We start from the raw sequence: 21,877 nt of genomic DNA on the forward strand, positions 1-21,877 counted from the left end.
GGGTTTAGAGTTCCTTGTGAGGAATGATGACAGAAACAATGCAGGAAATTGGGGTCCAAGCTGAGGGTCCCTGGCTGGGTCTACTGTCTTGTGGTCCAAAAAGTCCTTGTCTCTCTTTAGCTGACTGGGGACTGCTTCCATCATTTCTCTCTGGTCCTGCTGAATTAAGAGAATGCCACCCTTGCCTGCTCCCCCAGCCGCTCTAAAGTAGAAGGACCCTTTGGGTGCTTGGAGTGGGCATGGCATAGCTGTGTCTTGTCCTTGCAGGGCCTGTATCTATTTCCTCTCTTCTTCTAATGCTTTGACTTTGCTGAGAATCCTTCGCTCTGTGTTAATTTCAGTCTGGTGGCTCCATCCAGGGTCCCTTCCTGGCCAAGAGGTGGGCCTGTGAATCCATCCTGGTCAGTGAAACACCCTCTTTTTATACACCAGCCCCTGTGTAAAGTTGCATGGAGACTGAGAAGACTGGGCTTTTCCCCCACAGCTGGGCTCTCTCTCTTCTCTCTTTCTCTCTCTCTCTGTTTTTGGCTGTGGCCGATCGTCATGTGGGATCTTAGTTCCCTGACCAGGGATTGAACCAGCGCCCCATGCATCTCCGCATTGAGAGCATGGAGTTTTAATCACTGGACTGCCCCAGAAGTCCCCACAGCTGGGCTCTGAAAACACTGTCCATTTGTTCTTGCTTTCAACATCTCCAGGGAAGCCTGGATTGATAACCTTCTCAAAACCTTAGCTGTTCCTTCCATTCTGGGGGGCTGGTCCATGAATTCCTCTGTCACTTAAATTGGTCAGAGTTGGGAGTCTGCTGCTTATAACCAAACACGAATAGCTGCTGACAGATGCAGTAGGATGGCTCTGGAAGGAATTGAATCAGCAGAGACACAATCAGCCTAGAGATTTAGAAAAAGCAGCCTCGGGTAGGGTGGATGGCAGAGTAGAGCAGGAAGGACCGCAGCGAGGCAGAACGTACTGAGGCTGTGGCTGTGGTCCAGCCAAGACAGGATGGCCGCTGGGTGCCAGGTGAAGGGCTGTGGGGATGGGAGGATGGGATAGATCCTAGAGATAGTCTTTTTTGAATAAAGATTCCTAGATTAAGGGGACTTTGTTTTGTATGGACAACTGTGTGTGGAACTTTTGTAAATAGAAACTCTATCAAATGTACCAAGAAGACTTCTTAAGAATGAAGGATCTTTGCAACTCTGTTTACAATAACTAGGACACAGAAGCAACCTAGATGTCCATCAGCAGATGAACGGATAAGGAAGTTGTGGTACATGTACACAATGGAATATTACTCAGCTATGAAAAAAGAATGCATTTGAGTCAGTTCTAATGAGGTGGATGAAGCTGGAGCCTATTATATAGAGTGAAGTAAGTCAGAAAGAGAAACACCAATTCAGTATATTAACGCATGTATATGGAATTTAGAAAGACGGTAACGACGACCCTATATGCAAGGCAGCAAAAGAGACACAGATGTAAAGAACAGACTTTTGGGACTCTGTGGGAGAAGGTGAGGGTGGGATGATTTGAGAGAATAGCATTGAAACATGTATATTATCATATGTGAAATAGATGACCAGTGCAAATTTGATGCATGAAGCAGGGCACTCAAAGCTAGTGCTCTGAAACAACCCAGAGGGATGGGGTAGGGAGGGAGATGGGAGGGGGGTTCAGGATGGGGGACACATGTGTACCTGTGGCTGATTCAAGTCGATGTATGGCAAAAACTGCCACAGTATGGTAAAGTAATTAGCCTCCACAATTAAAATAAATCAATTAATTAAAAAAAAAAGAATAAAGGATCTTTAAATTTACACCCATGGCTGATTCATGTCAATGTATGGCAAAAACCACTACAATACTGTAAAGTAATTAGCCTCTGATTAAAATAAATTAAAAAAACCTTTTTTTTATATTGGAGTATAGCCAATTAATAATTTTGTGATAGTTTCAGGTAGACATTAAAGGGACTCAGCCATGCAAACACATATATCCATTCTCCCCCAAACTCGGCTCCCATCCAGGCTGCCACATAATATTGAGCAGAGTTCCTTGTGCTATACCAAAGGTCCTTGTTGGTTATCCATTTTAAATAGAGTGTGTACATGTTCGTCCCAAACTCTCTATCTTTTTTCCCTGTCCTTCCCCACTGGCAACCACAAGTTCACTCTCTAAAAGTGAATCTTCTGTTTTGTAAATAAGCTCATTTGTATCATTTCTTTTTAAATTCCACATATAAGGGATGTCATATGATATTTCTCCTAGGAGTTGTTGTTGTTTAGTTGCTAAATTGTGTCCAACTCTTGCGACTCTATGGACTGTAGCCCTCCAGGCGTCTCTGTCCAAGGCAAGAATACTGGAGTGGGTTGCCATTTCCTTCTTCAGGGGATCCTCTTGATCCAGGAGTTGAACCCATGTCGCCTGCATTGCTGGCGGATTCTTTACTGTTGAGCCATCAGGGAAGCCCTCCTAAGAGTGAAGGATCTTAATGTTCATAATTTGAGTGCTCATTCCTGGAATTTTGATTTGAAGGGTGTGGTGATTCATTTTCTGTGTCAGCTTGGCTGGACTACAGTTATTTAATCAAACACTAATCTGGGTGTGGCTGCCAAGGTATTTTGCAAGCTACTTAATACTGCAGTCAGTTGATTTTGAGAAAGGAGATGACTCCTGCTAATGTAGCTGGGCATCATCTAGTTTGAAAAGCCTTAAGAACAAAAGCTGATGCTTCCAAGAGAACATATGTGTATGTAACTGAATTGTATATATAACGCATATATGTAATATATATGTAACAGAATCATTTTGCTGTATACCTGAAACTAATATAACATTTTAAATCCACTCTACTAAAAATAAAAAAATAGTAGTAGAGTGGATTTAAAATTTTAAATTAGTTTCTGGTATACAACAAAGTGATTTAGTTACATATATATTACATATGTGTATTATATGTATATATTCTTTTCCAGATTCACTTCCATTATAGGTTAATACAAGACATTGAATATAATTCCCTGTGCTATACAGTAGGTCCTAAGTTGTTTACCTATTTTATATATAGTAGTGTGTATGGGTTAATCCCAAACTCCTAAATTCTGCTTCAAAACAACAATATCAACCCCTATCTGAGTCTCCTGCCTGCTGGCCTGCCCTATGGATTTTATTCTGCCCTTCTGGATTTTGAGCTTCCCAGGTGGCTCAGTCGTAAAGAATCTGCCTGCCAATGCAGGGGTCACAGGTGACAGGAGTTCGATCCCTGGGTGGGGAAGATACCCTAGAGGAGGAAATGGCAACCCACTCCAATATTCTTGCCTGGAGAATTCCATGGACAGAGGAGCCTGGTGGGCTACAGTCCATGGGGTCCCAAAGAGTCAGACATGCCTGAGTGACTGAGTGCGCTGTGGATGTTAGACTTTCCAACCCTGACAATGGTGGGAGCCAGTAAACCAAAACAAAGCCATTTGTATCTATATATATCTCTGTATTTATGTCTATATCATCTCTATTTATCTATCTCCCGCATATACACACACATACATATATATATTTATTTTTATATCTATATTATTTCTATATATCCATCTCCCCCATATACATACATACATATATAAATATATGTGCTATTGTGCTAAGAGCCCTGAGTGGATCACCCCCTGTAGCATTCAGGGTTCTCCAAAGAAGTAGAACAAATGGGTTCCTCTAGCCCATTTCAGCAGGAAGGAGTTGATTAAAGGACATTGTGTAGCTCATGGAAACAGCTGTTGGACCAGAGAACGAGACTCAGAGGCGTCACACCCAGGAACAGCAGCTACTGCCCGAGTGAAGATGCCTCTGCTGCTGCCGCGGGACACAGACATCTCCGACTGCACCTCTGCTGACTGGACCCCACCACTGCTGCCCCTGAAAGCTGGCTACTGCTACCCACCCTTGCCAGAAAATGCATTCATTCTGCACAGTGCCTACTTGCTCACTTTTCTCTACTTCGAATTCAAGTCACTTTTACTTCACGTCTGATTGGTAGAGCCTAGCTCACAAACCTGCACTCTGGCTCCAAGAGGAGGTGGGAAAGTGAGTTTTTTGGCTTGAACATTGGGAAGGAGGGACCCATAATGTGGGATAGTCTCCATCCATGGGAGGGTGTTCAAAGAGGCTGGCAAGCAGAGATAGTCCACCTTGGTGGATCTGAGTTCTTAAGTTCTGTTTTGCACCTGAGAACACTCCAAAGAACATCACAATGGCACCACTGTTGACCTGAACACAGCTCAACATTATTGCCAGCCAAGAACTTATCAAGTGAAATCACGGAAGTGCAGAAGATCAGAGATACAGCACACAGCATACAGAACACTACTGTGATACAGAATGTACCCTTTTGTGTCTGACATTTTTGCTCAGCATATCAGTTGACGTCAATGTTGTGTGGATCAGCCACCTGATATTATTTATTGCTATGCAAATGTTTAATGTATAGCACAGTCGACAATCTTTTCTGGTCAATTGTTCATAGACATTTTTGTTGTTTCTTCTTTTTTTTTCTACTATTGTGAATAAAGCTTCCTCTAGGGCAGATTTTAACCCTTCAACAAGGACTCTCTTTTAAAAAGTCATCTTTTAAACTAAAAGAATAAAAAAAGAAAAAAAAATTTTAAAAATAAAGAAAAATAAACTAAAATAAAAATGTCTTATTTTCACAGACATAGAAAATGGACATGTGGACACAGGAGTGAAGGGGAGAGTGGGACAAACTGGGTTGACATACAGACACAACCTGGTGTAAAATGAATAGCCAGTGGGAAGATGCTCTATAGCACAGGGAGCTCAGCTTGATGCTCTGTGATGAACTAGAGGGGTGGGAGGGAGGATCAAGAGGGAGGGGATGTGTGTATACATACAGCTGATTCATTTTGCTGTACAACAGAAGCTAACACAACACTGTAAAGTGATTATACGCCACAAAAATAAGTGAAAAGTCACCTTTCAAACACATTTATCATGGGGAATGGTTCTTGTTCTCTATTTAAAATCCCCTGCTATCCCTTCTTTTGCTTTGTGACCTGATGGAAAGACTAAATGGATTCAGTGTGACATGCGCCATTGGAGAAGTGGAAAGGGAATAAGTATTTATTAAGAGCCTACTCTGTGGCATGTACTTGACCTGTCAATTTCATTAACTCTTACCAACAGCCTGTGAGTAGATTTTCCTGTTTCATAAAGGTGAAACTAAGATGCAGAAAAATCAGGTTAGCTGTCCAGAGTGGTACAGCTACAAAGTTGTGGGAGTGCGATTCCAATGTGCAGTCAATTTTCACCACAGGCCCTAAGGCTCAAGACCTTCAGAACCAAAGACTCAGCAGGGATGGGCGTGGGGTGAGGATGAAGGGTGGAGGGTGCGGTGATGCGGTGGGCATTGGTGATGGTGATATATTTCCAGATGATTCTGTTAATGAGCCGCAGATGGAGACCGCGCACCCTACTGGGCTGCCTCTTGGTCATTCATTTCCTCTTTAGATGACACGTTTTTTTCGTTCCTCTCCTTGTGACTCACTTTTTCCAGGCCTGCTATCTTCTTTCTGATCTGTGACTTGCACTCTACCCAACATGATAATGTTCGCTGAAAAGCTGTCCCCACAAACCTCCCATCTGCTGCTAAGTTCCCCTCCCCGCCTCCCTTCTGGCCACTTTGGGTGAAGCTCCGATGCAGAGTCCCCCCTTTCCTCACCCAGGGATACTCAAGTGCCTGCTCTTGTCTTAGTTCTCAGTTCTCGTCTCTGTAGGAGGGACTCAGGACAGATCCTGGTTTCTACCTCCTACCCACTCACCCTATGAGGTAGAGAGGTGGGAGGGATAGCAGGGCTTTTCTTGTTTTTTAACATAAAGTTGACCACTTTAACTGTTCTAAAGTATATTATTGAGTGGCATTTGGTGCGTTCACTATGGTGCAGTATTTAGTTCCAGAACATTTTTATCATTCCGAAAGGAAACCCTGCACCCACTGAGTAGTCTCTCCATTTCCTACTCTTCCCGCTACCCCCCAGCTGTCCATCTGCTCCCTGTTTGACAGTGTTGCACTGTGCTAATCTCATCACACACGATATCTTATTAATTATCATGAAAACAGCTCTGTGAAATTAGGGTTCTTCCTTGTATTTCCAGATTAGATGACTGAAGCTCAGAAAAGAGAGATTTCTGTGAGGTCATAAAGCCTGTAAATGGCAGAACCAGGAAAAGAAGTCATGGCCAAGTGCTGTGTCCAGACTGTGCTCACTGATGACCCAGATCTAAGAGGCTTTTCCTGTGATGAGCACGGCATACGTCTGAGTGGCGCCTAAGCTCCATATTCTTTCCATTCTGAAGGTCAGTGGTCACAAAAAAAATGCAGTTAGCACATGTTCAAATGATTTAGGCTTTTGGAATTTTCCAGGATCTGGGATGCTGGCTTGAGGGAAGTAGCTTGGTGGCAAGATCCCAGATAATGTGACCCAAGATACTGTCGGTTGCCTTTTCAAATCTTGGGACCGCACGCAAGGCAGCAGAATAAGAAGAAATCGAGTGACTCCAAATGTGCCCCAGGCTGAGGAGGGGTCCCTTGAAGGGGAAGACTCTAATGAGTCCCAGATGCCTAGGTCTTGTGTGTTGGTCATCTGGACTCTCTCTTCAAGAGCTTGAGCTCCTGGTTCCCAGACCATGTAGACTGACTTCCCTTGTGGTTCCAGAAATAGCAGAAGAAATTGCAATCTCCTTTTGCACAGAGATTTAATAGAAAAGTTATCATTGATATGTCATCAACATTTTCTTGGGAAATGTTGCTATAAGGCTATTGCTATTAAGGCTAATAGAAAACCTCCTTGCTATTAAGGCTAATCCTTTCTGGACACTTCATCCTACATCCTACCAAACAGATTAAAAATGCATCCATATGCCACAGATAATATAATTTCCATATGCATAGTCTACATGTATTTTGAGGTGGATTTTAGTTGACTTGTTGTTCATAATGAGTCGATAAGCTGTGTCCAACTCTTTGCCACCCCAACGGTGCACCGGCACCTTTGTAAATGATTAAGCCACTCTATTTGTGTGGGTCTATTTCTGGACTCTGCTATGTTTCACTGATCCGTTTATCCTTATGACAAGACCACACTGACTTTTAGCTTTATAGTAGGTTTTTTTTTTTTTTCATTTGGGATATAATTGCTTTATGGGCTTCCCAGGTGGTGCAGTGGTAAAGAATCCACCTGCCAATGCAGGACACGAGGGTTCGATCCCTGGGTTGAAAAGATCCCCTGGAGAAGGAAACGGCAACCCACTCCAGTATTCTTGCCTGAAAAATTCCATGGACAGAGGAAACTGGCAGACTATAGTCCATGGCATTGCAAAAAGTGGGACGTGATTGAGAGACTGAGCTAAAGCATGATAATTGCTTTATAATGTTGCATTAGTTTCTACTGAATAATGAAGTGAATCAGCTATATTTACGTATACATCCCCTTCTTCTTCGACCTCCTTCCTAACCTCCCATCCCACCCATGTAGGTCACCACAGAGCGCTGAGCTGAGCTCCCTGTGCTATACAGCGGGGTTCCACTAGCTGGCTATTTTACACATGGCAGGGTGCACACATCAGTGTAAGTCTTAAAACTGTTCACTGCAATTCTTCAACTTTGCTTTCCTCTTTAAGATTAGCTTATTAGTTATATATTTTAAACTATTTTCTTAGTGCTTACCTTAGACATTACAACATATAGCATTTACTTATTAAAGTCCCGTATGTATGTATATTTTTTACCACGTCCTGGTTAATGCAAGAACGCTAGGATATTTGAACTCTATTTCCTTTCCTCTTGCCTTTTATGCTATAGTGGTAATATATTTTAATTCAAAATGTATTTTAAACTTCATAAGACACTCTTACTTTTGGTTAAACAGGCAATATTCACTTTTAATGAATATTAATTCATTAATATTCATTTACCTGTATTTTTGCTCTTTACGAGGTGCTTCATTTCTTTCTGCATTTTGTGCTTCCCTCTGGGGTCATTTTCCTTCACCCTTTAGTGTGTCCTTTTCAGAGACTTCTAGTAATATAAGATTACGCTTTTTTTTTTCACCAATTACTCACTCTCTTCTGAATACTCAGTAGCTACACCCTCAATTGCTTTAAATGGGAGAGTCTCTCGAATTTTTGTTTTGACTATTCACATTTGTATTTGTATTTACAAGTACATCAACATCAGATAGTACCACTTTAGTTGTTTCAGGTTGATATGAAATGAAGTCAGATTTTGTAAACTATGTGATTTGGTCCTATACTAGGTGCGTGGTACATAATGTAATTTCTTGGTAGTTGGAATAAAGTGGTGGGAGAAGTGAGTCATCCCACAGCATACAATAAGATGTTATGCTCAATATGCCATTGAAGAGTCACTTCATGTTATGAAATGTAATTTAGTTTCAGCAAAATGATATAACGCATAGCATTAAATTAATGCTGTTTTTCTGTTTATTATTTTGGTTTTATAATTGTATAAGTACTGTTAGCCTAAGACATTTATTTATACATAGCTCTACTATTATTTATGTTTAAGTAGCATTATAATATGGGCTTCCCTGATGGCTCAGTGGTAAAGAATCCACCTGCCAATGGAGGGGATGCAGGAGACTCAGGTTTGATCCCTGGGTCAGGAAGATCTCATGAAGAAGGAAATGGCAACCCACTCCAGTATTCTTGCTGGAAAATTCTAAGGACAGAGGAGCCTGGTGGGCTACAGCCCATGGAGTCAGACGTGACTTAGTGACTAAACAACATCAACAACAAATTCCTATAGGTTCTATTTTTTGTCTCCTATTCCCCCACCACAAACATCTCTACTGTTTTTTGTTTTCCTTTTCCCGTGAGTGTCACTACCAGTCTCTGTTCTGGTCCATCCACCAAGAACTTCTCTCTAGTTTATTCTTGCATAGCATCCCAGCATACCCAGATCAGTGTGGTACTTGCAGTGATAATCCAATACTAAAAGCACAATGGAGAGAGTTATTAATCCCATTTGGACCCAAGGATAAGAGGAATGCTCAGAGAAAGCTATAGAGGCGATGTCAGGCCTCAAGGGATGGTAACTAGGCATTAACTAAGTGGAAAGGGCTTCCCTGGTGGCTCAGATGATAAAGAATCCACCTGCAATGCGGGAGACCTGGGTTTGATCCCTGGGTTGGGAAGACCTCCTGGAGGAGGGCATGGCAACCTATTTCAGTATTCTTTCCTGGAGAATCCCCATGGACAGAGGTACCTGGCAAGCTACAGTCCATGAGGTCAAAAAGAGTCGGACATGACTGAGTGACTAAGCCCACACAACTAAGTGGAAAAGAGAGGCAAAGATAATACAATCCCATATGAAAACATGGAGTTGTGTAAAAAGACGTGTTTGGGGAATGCAGCATAGTCCAGAATTTGATATAGGATATTGATGGTGAATTGGGCTTCCCAGGTGATGCTAGGGGTAAAGAACCCACCTGCCAGTGCAGGAGATGCAAGAGATGGGGATTCAATCCCTGGGTTGGGAAGATCCCCTGGAGGAGAGCATAGCAACCCACTCCAGTATTCTTGTCTGGAGAATCCCATGGACAAAGGAGCCTGGAGGGCTATAGTCTGTGAGGTCATAAAGAGTCAGACATGACTGAAGCAACTTAGCACACACACACTTGGATGGTGAATACATAGCTGGCTTGCTGCAACCTCTTCCCATTCTATATCCATGGCAGACATAGCTAATCTATCACAGAGCATTTTCCTCACTGGGATTCAGCAGAGGCCTTGAACCATTCTCAAATTAACATTACTAGACAACTACTCTTAATTAAGTGGTGGTGGCATAAGAGGTGAAACCTATTTGTTGTTCTGGGAATGAGAAAATGAGATGTCATGAAGAGTAAATGAGGCTGGGGAGTTAGTTAGCCAAGAGCCAGGCTGGGAAATTGCTTTTGATGATGGAGCTGGTGATTATAATCTCTTGGGGAAAGAGAAAAGTTTCTGTGCTTCGAATGTGAAATATCAGAAAAGTTTCAGTGCTCTGGAAACTGTCTCTTTGCAGCCTGGTCTAGTCTATGACCTTGTTAACAAGGCTCGGGAGAAATTCTGTTTGAGAATTCCCCAGCTACCCTGCTTTGGTCCTAATTAGCCACTCAGGGAAGTTTGTGGTTTAATTAAGAAACATCTATAGCTAAAAGTTTGGCTTCTCCTAACTGAGCAGTGATTAGGAATTAAGCAGTGTCTCTCCACTGAAACGTAGTCTTTGGCCATCACCAATTCAAAACCATAGGGACAGAGGTCCTTTCTCAGGCTCATCTATCTGCCTCACTTCCCAATCAGATAAGCTGGGCCTATCTGGGTCTGCCCTGGAATTACACTTGGAACTGCGGCGCCAGGTTGGAGGATGGGTCTGGCATGGCTGTAGACATCCCTTGAAATTAATTTCCTTTGTGTTGAAGGAGACCTACAGTTATAAGACAGAATTGGTGAAAGCCCTGAGGCAGAAGTGTGCCTGATGTGTGTGACGAATAATAAAAGGGCAAAAGGACTGGACTGAATGAGCAGGAAGAGGCAGGAGATGAGTCCAAACTGATCAGAGAACCAGTTCATGTAGGACCTTGTAGACCACTGTGAAGATTCTCGCTTTAGTGCTACGTCAACTCTGTCAGTATTTTGTTGTCAATGCATTTTCATTTTACTTAAGAAACGTTTCTCTAGCCCAAGACCTAAAATATGACTATTTTTATTTTCTACAATGTTTTATTTTTAATATGAAGTGTTATTACACATAAAGTACAATTTATATACAATAAAATTTATCCATGTTAACTATTTTGTCGATGAGTTTTGACAATTGTATTCTGTTTTGTAGCAATTACAATCAAGACAGAGAACATTTTCAGCACCCTGGACATTTCTCTTGCCCCTCTGTAGTAATTTTTCTTCTCCCACTCCCAGCTCCAGGCAAACACTGATCTGATTTCCTGTCTCCCCTACCTCCAGAAAAAATGTCATACAAATAGGATCATACAGTATGAAGCTTTTTAGTTTGTTTATTTAGCTTCTTTCACTTTGCATAATGCTTTTGAGTTTCATCCAAGTTGTTGTATCATCATAGTTCTTTCCTTTTTAGTTCAGTATCATTTCCTGTGTAGATATACCATTATTTGTTGATCCATTCATCAGTTCCTAGACTGTCTTAAATTTTGGCTAGTATGAATAAAGATGCTACAAAACATTGGTATACATTTCTTTGTGTAAGCACATTTTTCATTTCTTTTGGAGTACCTAGGAGTGGGTTTTCTGGGTTACATGGTAGGGGTATGTTAAACCTTTTAAGAAACTGTCAAATCATTTAAATCAACTGTTCCATTTTGCAATGAATGAGATTTCCAGATGCTTAGGACTTGGTATCATCAGTCTTTAAAATTTTAGCCATTTTATGGATTAAAGATCTAAATGAAAGACCAGAAACTATAAAACTCCTAGAGGAGAACATAGGCAAAACACTCTCTGACATAAATCACAGCAAGATCCTCTATGACCCACCTCCCAAAATATTGGAAATAAAAGCAAAACTAAACAAATGGGACCTAATTAAACTTAAAAGCTTTTGCACAACAAAAGAAACTATAAGCAAGGTGAAAAGACAGCCCTCAGAATGGGAGAAAATAATAGCAAATGAAGCAACAGACAAAGGATTAATCTCAAAAATATACAATCAACTCCTGAAGCTCAATTCCAGAAAAATAAATGAACCAATCAAAAAATGGGCCAAAGAACTAAACAGACATTTCTCCAAAGAAGACATACAGATGGCTAACAAACACATGAGAAGATGCTCCACATCACTCATTATCAGAGAAATGCAAATCAAAACCACAATGAGGTACCATTACATGCCAGTCAGGATGGCTGCTATCCAAAAGTCGACAAGCAATAAATGCTGGAGAGGGTGTGGAGAACAGGGAACCCTCTTACACTGTTGGTGGGAATGCAAATTAGTACAGCCACTATGGAGAACAGTGTGGAGATTTCTTTAAAAACTGGAAATAGAACTGCCATATGACCCAGCAATCCCACTCCTGGGCATACACACCGAGCAAACTAGATCTGAAAGAGACACGTGCACCCCAATGTTCATCGCAGCACTGTTTATAATAGCCAGAACACGGAAGCAACCTAGATGCCCATCAGCAGACGAATGGATAAGGAAGCTGTGGTACATATACACCATGGAATATTACTCAGCCATTAAAAAGAATTCATTTGAATCAGTTCTAATGAGATGGATGAAACTGGAGCCCATTATACAGAGTGAAGCAAGCCAGAAAGATAAAGACCAATACAGTATACTAATGCATATATATGGAATTTAGAAAGATGGTAATGATAACCCAATATGCAAAATAGAAAAAGAGACACAGATGTACAGAACAGACTTTTGGACTCTGTGGGAGAAGGCGAGGGTGGGATGTTCAGAGAGAACAGCATTGAAACAAGTATACTATCAAGGGTGAAACAGACCACCAGCCCAGGTTGGATGCATGAGACTAGTGCTCAGGGCTGGTGCACTGGGAAGACCCAGAGGGATGGGATGGGGAGGGAAGTGGGAGGGGGGATTGGGATGGGGAACACATGTAAATCCATGGCTGATTCATGTCAATGTATGGCAAAAACCACTACAATATTGTAAAGTAATTAGCCTCCAACTAATAAAAATAAATGAAAAAAATTTTTTTAGCCATTTTAGTGGATGTGCAGTGACATCTCATTGTGGTTTTAATTTGCATTTCCCTAGTTACTATGAATGACTACGGATGACTATAATCCTAAAGGAAATTAGTCCTGAATATTCATTGGAAGGACTGATGCTGAAGCTGAAGCTCCAATACTTTGGCCACCTGATGCAAAGAACTGACTCATTGGGAAAAGACCCTGATACTGGGAAAGATTGAAGGTGGGAGGATAAGGGGATGATAGAGGATGAGATGATTGGACAGAGAAGCCTGGTGTGTTGCATGCAGTCCATGGGTTGCAAACAGTCAGACCTGACTGAGTGACTGAGCTGAACTGAGTGATTAATGGGGGCTTCCCAGGTGACGATAGTGGTAAAGAGCCCACTTGCCAATGCAGGAGACATAAAGAGACTTGGGTTTGATCCCTGAGTCAGGAAGATCCCCTGGAGAAAGGAATGGCAACTCACTCCAGTATTCTTGCCTGGAGAATCCCTTGGATAGAGGAGCCTGGAAGGCTATAGTCCATGGGTTGTAAAGAGTCGGACACGACTGAAGTGACTTAGTTAGCATGCACGCAGTGACTAATGAAGTTGAACACCTTTTCATAAGCTTATCTGTTATCTATATGTCTTTTTGGGTTAACTGTCGAGATCTTTTGTCCATTGTTTTATTGAGTTATCCAGTGTTGAATTGAGTTGTCTTAATTTTGAGATTTCCATATCCTGGATATGAGTTCTTATCAGATGCCTGTGTTTATATTTTCTCCTTGTCTGTGCCTGTCCTCACATTCCCTAAAGAGTATCTTTCAAGTAGCAGAGGTTGTAAATTTTAGTGAAACTGATTTATCAGTTTTTTTCTATTATTTTTTGTGCTCTTTGTCTCTAATTGAAAAAAGTGTTGCGAATCCAAGTTTACAAACTCTTTTCTATGTTTTCTTCAAGAAGTTTTTTTTGTAGATTTAGCTCTTAAATTTAAGCTATGTCAAATTAATTTTTGTACAGTGGTATAAGGATTCAGCCTTTTTTTTTTTTTTTGGCATATGGATATCCAATTGTTTCAGCAGCAACTGTTGGGAAAAAAAATAACACTTTCTCCCTGGAAGTGCTGTGACACTTTTGTCAAAAGTCAGTTGCCTATATAGATGTGGATCCATTTCTGAATTTTCTGTTCCATTGATCTATAAAACCAATAGCACACCGCTCAGGTTTGCGGTGCCTCCCCACGCTGCACCCGCCAAACTTGATGTGACTCTCACCACCACCCCGCCCCGCACCCCGGGAGCGCACCGCTCACCGTGCCCCCTCCCCACTTACTCTCCGGGCCAGCGCAGAGCTAGCCCTCAGCACCCCCTTCCCCTCGCCAACCCCAGCACCATGAGCAGCCTGAAGCCTGACGGTGCGGCACGGGCTCCGGTGGCACCCTGGAGGAGGACGAGGTCAGGACGCTGTTGGTCAGTGGGTTCCCTGTGGATATTAAACCCAGACAACTCTACCTGCTCTTCAGGCCTTTCAAGGGGTATGAAGGGTCCTTGATCAAGCTCACATCAGGACAGCCTGTTGGTTTTGTGATCTTTGACTGTCGGGCAGGAGCAGCAGCTTCCAAGAACTGAAAGGTATTCGCTTTGATGCTGAAAACCCGCAGACTTTGAGGCTAGAGTTTGACATAAGCAACATCAAGATGGCCAAGAACAAGCTAAAGTGAAAGTCGCTCAGTCGTGTCCGACTCTTTGCCACTCCATGGACTATACAGTCCATGGAATTCTCCAGGCCAGAATACTGGAGTGGGTAGCCGTTCCCTTTTCCAGGGGATCTTCCCAACCTAGGGATCAGACCCAGGTCTCCCGAATTGCAAGTGTATTCTTTACCAGTGGAACCACAAGGGAAGCCGATGAGCCAAAGGGAAGAACAAGTGAATGGTTACACCAAATCCTACCAAAGCCCACCCCACCCTTGGAGCACACTTCATCGCAGGGGACACCTATAACCCGATGGGGGCCCTCTGATCCCCACATCCCCAGAGGCCTGGGCCCCCTACCCTCTGTACACCGTGGAGCTGACCCCAGCCATCTCACATACTGCCGTTCACCTACCCAGCCGCCACCGCTGCTGCCGCCACCCTGCATGCTCAGGTGTGCTGGTTCATTCAGTTCAGTCGCTCAGTTGTGTCCCACTCTTTGCGACCCCATGGACTTCAGCACGCCAGGCTTCCCTGTCCATCCCAACTCCTGGAGTTTCCTCAAACTCATGCCCATCGAGTCTGTGATGCCATCCAGCCATCTAATCCTCTGTCATCCCCTTCTTCTTTCATCTTCAATCTTTCCCAGCATCAGGGTCTTTTCCCTATGAGTCAGCTCTTCGCATCAGGTCACCAAAGTATTGGAGCTTCAGCTTCAGCATCAGTCCTTTCAATGAATATTCAGGACTGATTTCCTTTAGGATGGACTGGTTGGATCTCCTTGCAGTCCAAGGGACTCTCAAGAGTCTCCTCCAACACCACAGTTCAAAAGCACCAGGTGCGCTGGTACCCGTCCTCCGACACCATCCAACCAGGATGGAAATATCGGCACTTCTGTTAGCTCTTCAACCTTGTCACCAAGCTCGAGGCCGCCACCCCACAGGGGAGGAAGCCACCCTGAGCTCGCCCTGTGGAGCTGCTGCTGCTGCCGCCCTCCAAAGACGGAATTCTAAGCCTGACTCAGTGGCCTCTTTTTCTTCCTCTCTTCCTCCTCAGCCCTGTCCTGCCCCACAGCCTCTCTCCAAGGCCTCAGGGCTGGATTCAGGGGGCTTCTTGCTGGGAGGGCTCCTTGGGGACTGAGCAAGGCCCAACCTCCCAAATCTGCTTCCGTAACCCCACCTCAAGACCCTGAGGCATTTAATTTTGAATGTTTTCTGGCATGAATTAAGACACTTAAAACTTGTGTGTATGTGAGTGCACAGTTTGTTTTCACATTGCTTCACCATGGCAACAAGACCTGGCCACTAAGGGCTCATCACTCCGGGTCCCTCTCCCCACCCCTCTGCCCCACACCCACCTGGCTTCATTGAGGACCAAGCCCCGTAGCCAGTTCTGCTCGATGGCTGGCACTCCACCACCACCCACTCACTTCCAGGCTGAACAGGAAGGACCACCCAGCCAAGACAGAGCATTTTCCTGGTCATTTCAAATCAGGGGCCTCTGCTTCCTCCTCCTCAGATGGGCCAACAACTGTTAAGAAAATCCTTTCTTTGCTCATTTCACTTACCTCTCCCCGGTGCACCCTGGCACACCCCACCCCTGCCATGGCTCCTCAGTCTTTCCAAACTTTGAAATCAACCAAGAAAGTGAAAGTATTTTTGTACCCTGTGTCACAAAATATTTATGCAACATGAAAGAGGAGAGTGAAAAGGCTGGCTTAAAGCTCAACATTCAAAAAACTAAGATCATGGCATCTGGTCCCATCACTTCATGGCAAATAGATGGGGAAACAACGGAAACAGTGACAGACTTTATTTTTTGGGCTCCAAAATCACTGCAGATGGTGACTGCAGCTATGAAATTAAAAGATATTTGCTCCTTGCTATGACCAACCTAGACAGCATATTAAAAAGCAGAAACATTACTTTGCTGACAAAGGTCTGTCTAGTCAAAGCTATGGTTTTTCCAGTAGTCGTGTATGGATGTGAGAGCTGGACCATAAGGAAAGCTGAAAGCCGAAGAACTGATTATTTTGAACTGTGGTGCTGGAGAAGACTCTTGAGAGTCCCTTGGACTGCAAGGAGATCCAACCAGTCCATCCTAAAGGAAATCAGTCCTGAATATTCATTAGGAGGACTGATGCTGAAGCTGAAGCTCCAATACTTTGGTGACCTGATGCGAAGAACTGACTCATTGGAAAAAACCCTGATGCTGGGAAGGATTGAAGGCAGGAGGAGAAGGGGATGACAGAGGACGAGATGGTTGGATGACATCACCGACTCAATGGATGTGAGTTTGAGGCAGCTCCAGGAGTTGGTGACGGACAGGGAATTCTGGCAGTGCTGTAGTCCATGGGGTCACAAAGAGTCGGACATGACTATGACTGAATTGAACTGAACTGAACTGAAAGCTTCATGTGTGCATACAATTAATTATTGAAGAGCTCTTGTCTGCCTTGTCAGGTAAGTTTAACGTTTTCTTTTGAGGCATGAAGAAGAAAAAGTTTTTCCGTTCTTCAGCAGTGAGCCTTAGCATCAGCCCTTAGTTTAAGAAAAGTGAAGAAAAAATTGTGCAATTTTTTGTTTTGTTTGCTGTTGGCTGCAGCTGTGGCTGTCTTGCCATTTTCAGACTTAGAAGACGAGGTGGCTGTTGTAATTGCTGATCCTGTGAGAATGTGAAACTAGATAATATATGAAACACAAAAGAAATCATCCAAAGTAAAAAAAAAAACAAACAAAAACCAATAGCACACTGTCAATTTTTGTAGTTTAGTAAGTCTTGAAGCTAGGTAGTGTGAGTCTCCTCCTTCTTATTTTTTTTCAAAGTTATTTTGATTCTTCTAGGTTCTTTGGCATTTCCATATAAATTTTAGAATAAATTTTTTAATTTCTGTAAAGAAAACTGGTAGAATTAGAGTAACTTTTGGCTTTTAATATTTTTATCTTATTTTGATATCCCTTATGAGGAAGTAATGGAGAAGGCAATGGCACCCCACTCCAGTACTCTTGCCTGGAAAATCCCATGGACGGAGGAGCCAGGTAGGCTGCAATCCATGGGGTCACTAAGAGTCGGACACAACTGAGCGACTTCCCTTTCACTTTTCACTTTCATGTATTGGAGAAGGAAATGGCAACCCACGCCAGTGTTCCCTGGAGAATCCCAGGGATGGGGGAGCCTGGTGGGCTTCTGTCTATGGGTTGCACAGTGTCGGACACGACTGAAACGACTTAGCAGCAGCAGCAGCATGAGGAAGTAAATTTTAAAAAACTATACTTCTGCTACCCAGAGATGACCATTGTTTTTCCAGTTTGGTGGGTTTTCTTCTCTGACTTAAAAATTATTTATGTTTATAGTAGATCTACTCCTGAAGAGCTTAAGGCAGCTTGGAGGAACATATAAACTACAAGATGGGTAAACTGAAAATAAGGTTAGACAAGCACAAAAGAAGGAATAAACAAGGGTGGGGACATAAAATTGAGCCAGGAATGACTCTGAAAATGCAGATGGTAATGACCCTTGTTAGGGTGAGCCTTAGATTTGGCTCCAAGCCAAAGAATTCAGTCACAGAATTCACAACCAAAGATAAAAAAATAAACAGTTGCTTAGATGAAATACTAACATCTGTGTTCTAAGAACAGACACAATGCATGAGCTTTCTTTTAATCAGCTTCAGTTAGAGGTTTTTGGAAATCACATTGGTGCATCAAAATTAATATCAGTAGTGGTCTGGAGACAAAAATCATGCTGTCTAGATGGCACTAATGGTAAAGACTCTACCTGCCAATGCAGAAGACACAAGAATTGTGGGTTCAATCCCTGAGTAGAGAAGACCCCTTGGAGTAGGAAATGACAAGTATTCTTGCCTGGAAAATCCCATGGATAGGGGAGCCTGCTGGGCTGCAGTCAATGGAGTTGCAAAGAGTTGGACATGACTAAGTGGCTGAGCACACAGACATTTATGTCTCCAGTGATCTGCGTTGACAATACACTGGCTATCAGATCCGTGAGAAAGTATGGCTGTTATACACGTCATTTGGGCAATCTTCTCCAGATAATTTTTCCTTTAGTTAAACTTTGATAAACATCAAGTGTCAGTGAGCTCTAAATATTATTTCCTGGTTGGTGCTTCAGCTATGACTGGTTTTTATTATTAGTTGAATATAGATGAGTCTCATTTAGAGTTAGTGATCAAATAACACATTGTAGCGTTGAGAGCAGAGTATCGGGCCAGACAGATGTTTTAAATCCTAACCCCATAACTCTACTAACTGTGTAGACATAAGAGAGTTATGACATTTCATCAAATCTCAGGGGTCTAACATGTCTGAAAAGGTTACATGTTCTGTGATTACAACTACATGACATTCAGGAAAAGGCAAAGCTGTCGAGATAGTTGAAAAGATCAATGGCTGCCAGATGGTTTTTTAAAAAATAGTTTTATTTATTTATTTTTGGCTGTCCTGGGTCTTTGTTGCTTCATGAGAACCTTCTCTAGTTGTGGTGAGCGGAGGCTATTCTCACTGTGGTGGTTTCTCTTGTGCACATGCTCTAGGCCTGCGGGCTTCAGTAGTTGTGGCTCAGGGGCTTAGTTGCTCCAAGGCGTGTGGAATCTCCCCGGACCAGGGATTGAACTCGTGTTTCCTGCACTGGCAGGTGGATTCTACACCACTGCACCACCAGGGAAATCCCGGAGGGTTTCTTGTTTTTCCTGGTGGGAGGAAATGAATAGGTGAAATAGAGAGCATTTTTAAGGCAGTGAAACTAGCCTATCACATACCTCATAGAGCTCAAATTGCATCTCACTACACTGTATTCAATTTTAGTATTGAAAAATGAGGGCAATTGTTCTCCACGTGACTAAACCAAATTATACTCCTTTGTGCACTGTCATAGACTTTCACTGTTCCCTACACTCAACAATGTTCAGAATTGCCAGAAATATTTTTTTCTTATTCATCTGCTGTGTGTAAAATAATATCTCACCCTGGTTGTGAGTTTTCCTAATCACCCCTGAGGGTGAGCACAAACCATCTTTTTATAAACAATCTTTCTGAGTGATTATGTTTTCTTTCTTCTGAAAGAGTGGCAATGGCATGTAATTTGACTACTCTGATGAGCCTAAATGCCCATCTTTCTTCAGGGCATAATGGAGAGTGGTCTTCAGGTGTGTAACACTTAAAACAAGGGCCCCCAGGGAAGGTTGGGCAGAGAAGTAAAAAGTGGATCTAAGAGAAGAATCATAACGGAGTCAGTGGGTTTGGGAAGGCAAATGGGAGGACAGTAGAGATGTCCACTAGGGTGCTGACAGGCTACTTTTATACTGTAGCAGGAATTGATGGCACAATAGTAAAGAATTGATAGTAAAGAGTCTGCCTGCCAGTGAAGGAGATGCAAGATGAAGGTTCAATTCCTGAGTGGGGAAGATCCCTTGGAGGAGGAAATGACTACTCATTCCAATATTCTTGCCTGGAAGATTCCATGGACAGAGGAGCCTGGCGGGCTACAGTCCATGGGGTCAGACACGTTTGAGCAACTGATCGCACATGTACAGGGGCAATTAAAGTGGAGCTCTAGCTACTGAGTTCTGATACTTTCTATCTTCTGTGTCTCTCAGAGCCCCTTCTTTTGTCAGGTAGCTGTGGAAGTCCTGGTGTAGAGTTGTCATATGTAAATGCAGTTCCAGTACATGGTGTAGTGCCAGTTGCCTCAGATCATCTGAGAAGCTTATGAAAAATCCGTGAGCCTCTCCTCTGTAGATTCTTTTTTTAAAAAATTTGTTAATTAATTTTATTTTAGAAAATGTTTATCCGACTGCACTGGGTCTTAGTTGCAGCTTGCAGGATCTTTAATTGCAGCATATGGGATCTAGTTCCCTCACCTGGGATGGAACCCAGGCCCCCTGTATTGGGAGTCTTAGTCACTGGACCACCAGGGAATTCCCTCCTCTGTAGATTCTGATTCACCTAGTCTAGGATGGGACCTAGAAGGCCACATCTCCCCATTTCCCAAATTTTTCTGAGTATTTTCCCAGGACTGGCCTCAGAGAATCAGGAGCTGACCCTTGTGCTTTTGCTGCTAGACTCTGATGTGGCCAGAAGTTTTTGCAGATGTCCCAATCTGGCCAGAAGGAAGGAAATACTGCTGTACCCTGCTCCATTTTGTCAGGCATGGGCACAGAGTCTTCCCCAGGTGGCCAGAGTACAGTAAAGAAAAGGCTGTATCTGTTGACAAACCTAGACACCATATTAAAAAGGAGACATAACTTTTCTGGCAAGGGTACATCTAGTCAGAGCTATGGTTTTTCCTTTAGTCAGGTACGGATGTGAGAGCTGGACCTTAAAGAAGGCTGAGCACCAAAGAATCTATGCTTTCAAACTGTGGTGCTGGAGAAGACTGTTGAGAGTCCTTTGGATTGCAAGGAGATCAAACCAGTCAATTCTAAAGGAAATCAGTCTTGAATAATCATTGGAAGGACTGATGCTAAAGCTGAAGCTCCAAAACTTTGGCCACCTGATGGGAAGAGCTGACTCATTGGAAAAGACCCTGATGCTGGGAAGGATTGAAGGCAGGAGGAGAAGGGGACGACAGAGGATGAGATGGTTGGATGGCATCACTGACTCAAAGAACATGAGTTTGAGCCAACTCTGGGAGATAGAGAAGGACAGGGAAGCCTGGCGTGTGTTAGTCCATGGGGTCACAAAGAGTCAGACCTGACTGAGAGACTGAGCAATAACAAAAGCCTATCGATAATATTTTATTGAAGAGTTGCACCATAGAAAGGGGAAGTACACCATAGAACCCTGTACTTCCAAGTACAACAACAGGCCTTAACTTCTAAGAAATCATCAGGCCAGCTGCTAACCTGTCTTCAAGTGGACAAAGACATTTCCTGTCCCTAGATGTGGAGGTCTTCTCAATGTCTACTACAGTCAGAACTCAAGTGCTTCTCAAGAGCCCTGAAAGGAGAAGGTTTTCCCCTTACCTGTTTCTAGGCTCCAGATCCTCATGTAATCTGTGCCATTCTGTGCCCATGACTGATTGAATAAGGAGATATTTGGTCAAGAGAAATTAATGCAGGATATTCATTTTCAGCTGCACTTGAAAGGAGTGAATGACAAAAGAGAATGGGAGGGGGAGATGAGGGCTGGGCATGAAGACTCTGGCCAATTGGGGGGCCCCAATAAGGTGGCTTTGATTGGTGGATATATATATATATGTATATATATATATATATGAATATATTGTATACTTATATAATTATACTATAAATAAATAAGACTGTAGATTCTAGTCTTGTCAGTCATCCATACCATTTCTAATGGACTCTTGGCTTAGGTGTGCTAACCTTCAGTAGCTCGATGTACACACCAGGAGTCATCAGAAGTGAGGGGCCTCAGGAGAAGACTCACCCCTGAGCATGCCCACAGGAGTGATGC

General features: G+C 43.0%; 1 pseudogene; it reads left to right on the plus strand.

Annotated features, from left to right (window-relative positions):
• The first annotated feature begins 14,163 nt into the window (after positions 1–14,163).
• LOC122442506 lies at positions 14,164–15,342 on the plus strand (annotated as a pseudogene).
• Positions 15,343–21,877: the final 6,535 nt, after the last annotated feature.

Source organism: Cervus canadensis, chromosome 5 (assembly GCF_019320065.1).
Source record: "Cervus canadensis isolate Bull #8, Minnesota chromosome 5, ASM1932006v1, whole genome shotgun sequence".
Taxonomy (NCBI): domain Eukaryota; kingdom Metazoa; phylum Chordata; class Mammalia; order Artiodactyla; family Cervidae; genus Cervus; species Cervus canadensis.